Here is a 9,823-nt window from a genome sequence, read left to right on the forward strand (position 1 = left end):
TGTGCATAAGCTGTTTCACTGACCCTCAGCTAAAAGAGCCGCTTCGTTGAATACGGTATAAGAGCCGGTATAAGCGCCTGTAATACTAAAATCCTAGGAGAAGGCCTTCTCCTTGCTACATCCCCTGCCAGACCTGGATCCTGCCAACCCATCCATTTTAGACTGCCTGCCATTCTTTCCTACCTGGTATGCAGCAGTACCTGGACACCACAAGGTAAGAAGTGGAAAATGGAGCCACAGATAATGATCTCATTCTTAGATTTTGCCCTCAAGGAGCTTTCTTTTAGTATGAAAGATAGTCAATAAGAAAGAAAATTCTTCTTTTTTTTTTTTTAAATCACTAATCAACTTTCCAAGATGTCAATGTAAGAGTGAAAGTCCAGCATCTCATAACTGAATGCTTATGCAGCACCTTCAAACGATAATGAAACTAAGGGTTGGGAAATTTTGTGATCCCATGTGGGAAGAGTTATGCTTTTCTTATTTATTTATTTATTTTTAAAGACAGGTTTTCTCCATGTAGTCCTGTCTGACCTGGCTGGAATTTGCTATGTAGACCAGACTGGTTGTGAACCTCTGCCTCCCAAGTGCTAGGATTAAAAGTATATGCCACCTTCCCAGCATGTCCCACCACTGCATGACATGCCCCATTTATAAGGAGGAGAAAACAAAACATTTTAAAGTGATAGGTTTTATGTCTTTCTTGCTAGGAGCGAGGTTAAGACCCAGAATTTGTATAGTAGAACAGGAAATTCCAATATACTTTAAAACATATAAGAGATATCTGTAATTTCCATCTACTATAAAGTACCTGTGGGGCAGTTTTTTTGTTTGTTTGTTTTGTTTGTTTTTTTTTGTTTGTTTGTTTGGTTTTTTTTTTTTTTCGAGACAGAGTTTCTCTGTGCAGCCCTGACTGTCCTGGAACTCACTCTGTAGACCAGGCTGGCCTCAAACTCAGAAATCTGCCTGCCTCTGCCTCCCAAGTGTGCCACCACACCCAGCTCTGTGACAGTATCTTTATTACTACTACTTTGGAAATATACAACTAAAACCACTGGGGATTTTTGTTATAGACTATAACAGCTAAAGAAAATCTAAAGAGAGTGTTAAGTATGTGACAAGCTTTCTTTTAAAGATAAAATACATGATTTCAAAAGTGACATCAATTCTTACATTTTTTTCCCTTATCTTAGAAAAATGATTTACTGACCATAGTTTTATGGAGGAGAATTAATTGGTTTAAATTTTACTATTGTCTTCTATTTCTATTTTTTTATTTTAAATAATCATGCTCATTCATTAAAATATTTATCTCTGCTCATTTGAGCACTTAAAATTCCATGGCAGTGTTCAGTAAAGTCTGGTAGTGGTTTTCTTGTGTGATAGAACATTATGAATCATAATTTTCTGAAATAATAAAAGAATCTTAAAATCTTATATGTAATAGATTTTATGTGCTACTGATTAGAAGGTTACTTCTGATCTTTTTGAACAAATAACCTCTTTCATAATACTGCATGATTTTGATACCTCAAGTATTTAAGCTTATTTTCTGGTTTTTTTATGACATCTTATAAAGATACTTTAGCAAAAATGAGCTTTCATAATTGTTGTATTTAATTCTCAAATTTTGATGGAATGGTAAGTGTTGTCAATTTAATGGGATCTGAAATACACTAAGGTATTCCTATGGGTAGATCTCTGGGGGGAAATTTCCAGGAAGGTTTACTGAGGAAGAAGACACTCTCCAAGAATGGGCTGGTCCTTCTACCCTCAGTCCACATACAAAGGGTAGGTTGCAGAAGAAAAGCATCCTCCTGCCTTGCCTCTCACTGATAATCACAACTATCTCATCATTGCTACTACAGCTGATGTTCTTCACTGATATCAAAATAGCAATACTTCCACTGTTTGGAGTCCCAGCAACCCCCCCAACCACATCATGTATGCAAAGGGTCTAATGCAGACCCATACCATCTCTGTTGTTGCAGCTTTAGTCTTTGTGAGCCACTTTTGAGCCCTGCTTAATTGATTCTGTGGCCCATGTTTTCCTGGTGTTCCTGACCATGCTGGCTCCTACAATCCTTTCTCCCTCTCTTCTTCAAGTGTTCCTGGAGCTCCACCTAATGTTTGTCCATGGGTCCCTATTCCTGCTTACACCAACTACTAGTGGAAGCCTCTCTGATGATCACTAGGCACCCATCTATGACATAGATACAAGCATCCCTGCGTACATGTGTACGGACATACATATTTATTTTTGCCAACTGTGTTTGGTTCTACCTTTGATCTCTGAGCCATCCAGCTTCTGAATCCTGGCCATCCAGGCAGGGTCAGGCATGAGCTTCCTCTAGTGGTTGGACTTCCAGTTAGACCAGTTATTGGTTGGCTACTCCCACAAGCTCAGAGCCACCATTGTCCCAGTGCATTTATTGCAAGCAGTACTGGTTCATAGGTTGGTGTCCCAGTCCCACCACTGATAACCTAACCTGGCTACAGAAGATGGCCAGTTCAGGCTCCATATCCTCCATTACTAGGAGTCCTCTCTAGGGTCACCCTGATAAACTCCAGGAAGTTTCCACTGCACTAGGTTTCTACATCACCCCCTAAATATTCACCTATTCCAGTTGTCTCTCCCTGTGGGCTCTCCCTCCATCCCACCTACCCCACGATGATCTCTCTTGTTCCTATACCCTCCTACTCCTAGTTCATCCACAAAATCTATTCTAGTTCTCCTTCCCAGAAAATTCTGTGCCTCCCTCCTAGACCTCTGCTCTTTATATAACTTCTCTGGGTCTGTGGATTGTAGTATGACTATCCTGTACTAATAGCAAATATCCAATTCTAATTCAATACATATTGTGTTTATCATTCTATGTCTGGGTTGCCTCACTCAAGATAAATTTTTTTTCTAATTCCTTCCATTTACATGCTAATTTCACGACGTCATGTTTTCCTAGCAGACGAGTAATACTCCATTGTGTAAATGTGCCACATTTTCTTTATCTATTAGTTGCTTGAGGGTTGTTTCAAGTTTCTGGCTATTATGAATCCTGAACATAGATGAGAAATGTCCACATGGTAGAACAGGACATCTTTTAGGTTTATGTCTAAGTGTGGTATTACTAAGTTTTGAGTTAGGTAGATTCCCAGTTTTCTGAGGAACAGTCATATTGATTTCTATAGTGGCTAGATGAGTTTCCACTCTCACCAACAATGAAGGAATATTCTTGCACCACATCCTTACCAGCATAAGGTGTCATTTGTATTAGTGCTCCTAGCCATTCTGACAAATGTAAGATGGAATCTCAAAATAGGTTTGATTTGCTCTTCCCTACTGGCTAAGGATGTTGAACATTTCTTGAAATGCAGTCCTTACAAGTTAGTGGAGTGTTTCATTTGTAAATGAGAATTTATAAATTAGCTTTCATGTCTATTTTAAGACAAATGCAACTGTCTTCCTGTGAGATCATGATTGTCTATTTCCTGGTGACTGGAAAATTCCTAAATAATAGTTTAAGAAAATTTGAATTCGGAGAGAGGAGAGCAGGAAGTTCAGGACTGGATTTGTAAGGCTCAATTTCTCAGTTGAGGTTTCTGTTTCCAGGTAAGGCTACTTGTGTCAAGCTGACAGGAAAAGCCAACCTAGCTGTCACAAGCTAAAAGGCTTTCCTGCAGTACAAGTGTTATATCACCAAGGTCAGGAAACACAGAGGAAAGGTCCCTTAGATTGAAATCTTTAAACCAAAATGAACCTTTATTTCTGTCAAATATTTTGTCACAATGGCAAAGAGTCTACTTAGCATAGACACCTAATGTAAGAAGTAGGGTCTTGCGGTGATAGTATAACCATGCAGTTCAGAAGCCTCTGAGGTGGTTTGTGGCAACAGTTTAGAAAAATTAAGATTCACCTTAAATTCTATAAGCAGAGAGCTCAGAAAGCCAAATGCTGATAGAAATGTTGAGCTAAAAGCTGAGTTGAGTGAGGTTCTAGGAATGGCTGGCAAAGATGCACAAGGATCTCAGTTTGGATGCCTAGCATTTATGTTTTTAAAAAGCTACACATGATGGTACATAACTGCAATTCCAATGCTTGAGACACATGTAATATCTGGGAAGGAGCGCTCTAAGCAGCAGGCAGGCAGCACAGGAATGAGGTCACCTGGCTTGCCAATAGCAGCCTATATCATTCAACCACACGCTCCCATACTGGACATGAAGGTACAGACTTTGGTGTTGCTTTCTAAAATGTTTTTAGTATATTTCTCTGCTTTGTGTACAGGGAAATGAGCTTGAATTGGAGAGCAGAAGACAACTTGTAAGAATTTTTTCTTCTGTCATGTGTTTTGTGGATTGGACTCAGGTGAGTTTTGGAGACAGGTGTCTTTACCCACTGAGTCACTTGTTAACGTGGGGCTACAGAATGTAATATTTGGCCTCTGTTGTAGTCTTGATTTTGTCTAATTCACCCTCCTATTCTAGCTATCCTTCTTGGGATGGGGATATTTCCTCAATGTCATTGTATGTGGGAATCATTTAACTACCTTTTTAAATTTTGCAGGGTGTATAGATGTACTAGCTTCCCTTGATTTCTCAGAGGAGGCTCTGCACTTGCACTTTTGAACAATAATGGAATTGTTATGATTCTAGGTCCTCTTGAAGATTAACCTAGTACATTATTAGATGTACTAAGGACTTTGGCAGCAGAATTTTTTTTTTATATCAAGTTGACTTATGATGGATTGGTGTCAACTGGACTGGATTGAGAGACTAAGTAAAGTTTACCTCTGTGTGTTTGCAAGTAAGTTTCTGGAGAGTATTGTCTGAGGTGGGGCAGGGGGCACCTTGAATGGAACTGACATTAATAGGTTGGGAACCCAGAGGGAATAAAATGGACAGAAAGAACTCACTGGCATAGGGTATTCTCTTGGTTCCTGAGCTGCCAAAGTGTGAGACGTTTTCCTGTACTGTGCCCTTCTGCCATGATGTACTGTCTCAGTAAAACTGCAGAGAAATGAGTCAGGGACTGTGAATAGAGACCCCTGCAACTGGGGGCCAAAATAATTTCTTTGAGTTGTTTGTGTCAGATGTTATGTCATAGTGAAGAAAAATCTCATTAACACAGCTTGTATATGTTCATGTTTCAAAAATCCTTTGAATGCATGGAGACAGTGGCCTATCTGTTCCTCAGTTTACTTTCCAGTCATCAAATGCGAAAAGACCCTACATACTTTGTGTGCAGCACCTTTTGGCATCGACTCAGTGAGTCAGGCAGAGACTGAAGACAGGTTTGGATATTGCAAATTTTGTTAGTTTTGTTCTGAGGATGAACAGTGAACAATCGTGATTTTTGTAGTGCTGAACTGAGCCTGTGTTCCTCTTCTGCATTCTTCTAAGGGTCGATTTGTAGGGGAAAATTCAAAAGCCTGCCTGTAGTTTATAGAATGCATTGTGATGCAGATCAAATGCAGTCCTATATAGAAAATAGCTTAGTGTGTGTGAGCCTAAAAGTCTTTCCACAATTATTCAGCTTTGCCATTATGGTGAGGAAATCACCATACATGCTACCTGAATGGGTGCTGAAAACTAACACTTAGAATTTCTATTTGTGAATATTATCTTGATTCATAACACTGTCAAATAGCTTAGCATGAAACCAAAAAAAAAATGAGCATCTTTTTTTGGCACATCTATAAACGATGACATTACTTTATCCACTTAGCACACAGTTGTATGTAAGATTTAAAACATTGCTGAGGCTCAACAAAATTGCTAAACCTTTTTAGCAACGAAATGAACAAAATTAGCAGCACTGTAGTGGAACCATGGATGAAAATATCCTTTGGAAAAACAAGACTGGCCCATATGCAAGAGGTGGGAAGAAGTTAGACACAATTGTTCCACAGCAGGCTTGCATTTGGAAATGAGGCAAGGAGGCCATTCATTACTATACTAAATATTGCCTTCTGCTTACCAGACATTTATTTTTTAAGAGCAAATGATAAAACAAGATCTGAATTATTTTTGTAGACTGGGAATATAAGCTAGTGTCTCCATTTATTTATTTTTGTCACACACGCACACATTTTTAAAGCTTCAACCATCAAACCTATGCTTGTACACATTTACTGAGTTCCAGAAGATAATTTACTAAGGTTGTTATAACTCGGCTTCAAGCAGAATGCTGCACTTGAGTCGGGGAGTCCTGAGGGAAAGGGAATGTTTAGCAGTGACGAGTATTTTTTTTCTTTTCTTTTTTATTATTAGATATTTTCCTCATTTACATTTCAAATGCTATCCTGAAAGTCCCCTATACCTTCCCCCCCGCCATACTCCCCAACCCACCCACTCCCGCTTCCTGGCCCTGGCATTCCCCTGTACTGGGGCATATAATCTTCGCAAGACCAAGGGCCTCTCCTCCCAATGGTGGCTGACTAAACCATCCTCTGCTACATATGCAGCTAGAGACACGAGTTCTGGGGGTACTGGTTCTTGTGAGGCTATATGCCAGTGTTTGGCAAATACAGAAGTGGATGCTCACAGTCATCTATTGGATGGAACACAGGGCCCCCAATGGAGGAGCTAGAGAAAGTATGCTAGGAGCTGAAGGGGTCTGCAACCCTACAGGGGAGACAAGTATTTTTTTTTTTAATCAGTAGCTTTTGAGAATGGAGCAGGCAAAGGGCACATGTATTTCCAAGATTACATTATACATATTTGACTTTACTTTTCAAGTAGAGTGATATCACTTCTCATTCTAACCCATTTCCAATCACCATGGACAAGTAGATTCTTATCAAGAAACTCAATTTTAGAATTTTAGAATTGAGTCTTTAAAAGATCTGTCCTGAGATTTGGGGCACAGTGAGAGTTTAGAATGTGTACAATATTCTTGAATCACTGTGTTAACTTTCTATCATACTGCTGTGAACAGGTGAGGTCAGCAATGATGTGGGGGTGGGGATGGGAGTGAAAACTTACCCTGTTGAGTATCTCTGCCTTCTTTCCACACATTAAGCAGATCCAACTCTGCTTCACTTCTAAAAGTGCAGAGCTGTCAGATAGTAAAGAAAAACAAAGTACATGAAGTTTCTCTTAGGTGTAGATGTGGAATAGTGTTTCCTTTCTTGGATCTTAGAAGGCACCTTCATCACAGTACACAAGGATTTTCCTGGTACCATGGGGATTTATTGGCACAAGATATAATATGCTACAGAGGTACCACTCCCATCCACAGAATTATGTCTAGTGGATGACAAAGCAAATATACACCCGGCTCCTGACACGTGATGTGCAGAGTCTGAAAAAGAGGGGATGGGAAACTTGAAAAGAAAAGCAAGAAAACAGAACAGAGAAATAAGTTTGCTGCTAGACCTCAACCTTGCTTAATTATAAAAATCAAAAAAAAAAAAGCATACAGTTAAAAGAAAAGCAGACATTACAGACGTGAGACTTTTGGCTGGAAGAGGAGAGGTGCTCTGTTGAGCAGAGAGATCAGCTAAAAGGCATAGGATAAAAATGAAGTTAAAGAACTGCCTAATCTCAGAGGATTCTCAGAATAATCTAAGAAGAATTCATTGGATGACCTTAAAATAGCAAATTGGTAGGCCTTTAATGATACATTTATACCACTTTTAGTACCTTTAAACATGGATTTGCCTGAAAATAAATGTAGAAAACTATGTTTGGTGATTAACATTTTGTCTTGCAAATTCAGCCTTATATTCAGACCTTTCAATCTATGAAAAACAGTTATCACTACAAACAATAATAATGAAATACAATTATTCTATGCAAATATGTATCAATAAAATGATTCCTAATGACATTCTGCTATGCCTATAGCTCAATTCCTTACTCGCCATCACCGGAGACCCACAACCAAAAACTATGCAAAGAATGAGAGGCCTTGGAATGCTCAGTCCTAAATCAAATTCCTCCCCTCAAGACTCAGGGAACCCTGTGGAAGAGAAGAGTCAAAGAGTATAAAAGTCAAAGGGGATGAAGGATACTGATAAAACAATACTTTGTAAATCAATATGACCAAAGTACGTATGAACTCACAGAGATGGAAGCAGCATATACAAGGCCTTCAAGGGTCTGCATCACATCCTTTGCATATATATTACGGTTTCTATTTTAGTGTTTTTATAGGATCCCTGAGTGGATAAACAAGTGGCTCTCTGTTTCTTGTGTCTTCTCTCAGGCTCTTTTCCTTTAGACATAGAAGTACCTATACAATTTTTGTTTTCTTGTGATAAAGAGAGCATCTGGTGATATTTGTACATGTGTCAACACACAGCAAATAAGTTTGTGAAGGAGGACTATCTCTCCTACTTGAGCTTTTGTTTGGAGATGGAGTACATACATAAATAATTGAGTAATTAATCTGCAGGAAATAGGGCTAATTTGCCAGTGTAGATGTTATACTTGTAAAGGCCTAGGCCATCCAGGCTTATAAAAACTTTATATTCTCTGATTAACTTTGAAAATGTCCCTGGCTAAGGAGCAGAAATTTCAAGAAAGTAGAACAATGTTGTCCAAACACTTGTTAATTTCCATATAGGTCTCTCGGGCTTCATTCATTTAGGAGATGCTTACTGTGTGCCAGGCATAATTCAAAGTATTGGCAATACAATGAGACTATGATGAACATGGATCTGATTATTAAATATCCATGGTCTGAGCTCCCAAACTCTTAGACAAGTTTGAATCTGGTTATAATTTAATATAATTAGAAGAAAGATTCCTTTGTATAAATCTAGATTGCTGCTGAAATTATTTGTAATTGAAAAGGACTGGTGATACACTTCTAGTCTGGACCAACAACCCATTTAAAAATCACTAGTAGTTGTAGGTAAATCAGATTTTCTAATTTATGCATGATGTGGTGCAGTAGAACATATTTTTTATAGATCTACAACAGCAGCATTGGGAAGAGAAGCATGCAAGAAAAACACAATTTTAAATTTTGCTTTTTATTTCTAAAATGGGTTTCTGTCATAACTCCTAAAAGGCATCACCATGTAAATTATCATTAAATAGCTCTGGCATAATTTATGTTAAGAGGTTTGGGCCTGTTTATATAGCCTAGAATTTGCTAAAATTAGTAATATGATATTCCATATTTAGCAAACCTACAGAGCAATGAATATGGACTCATGTCTATTGGGGAGTGCCATTTGTTTAAATTCTGTTTGTGGCATTCATGAAATGCAAGGGACTTCCAACTCAAATTCTGCACTATTAGGCTGCAAGTTCTACTCTGAACCAAACCAGATGGTGATCAGCTCTACTCCTATTATCAGCTCAGTGCAGGGATGGTTACCAGACCTTACTTGCATTGTTAACATTTGGAATAGATTAGCAGCAGTTAGGCTGAAATGAGAAACCTTCGTTTTACTAAAAGGTTCAGAGCATATCATATTATAAAATCTGAAAGACTAGTAAGAAAAATTATGAGGGAGAGAATTCACTGTCTACCTCGGTTTCTTCATGAAGGATGTGTTATTTTCCTTTCTAAAAGAATGATGGTGTGGAGTATTGTGGGATTAGAGTCTATAAGACCATCAACCTCCTGAGGTGCCCGTTGCACAACTTCTTGAATTTATCTGTATAGCCATGATCAAAACAAGTCTTGAGCAACAAGAGGATTGCTTACACTTGAGGGATTTTCTCTGCAAAACATCTGCACATAACACACACACACACACACACACACACACACACACACACACCTGCACCATATAACACACATGTCACACATACATGCACATATCACACACACATGTATCACATGCATACACACCACACATGTTTTTAC

This window comes from Mus musculus, chromosome 15 (assembly GCF_000001635.26).
Source record: "Mus musculus strain C57BL/6J chromosome 15, GRCm38.p6 C57BL/6J".
In the NCBI taxonomy this organism is placed as follows: domain Eukaryota; kingdom Metazoa; phylum Chordata; class Mammalia; order Rodentia; family Muridae; genus Mus; species Mus musculus.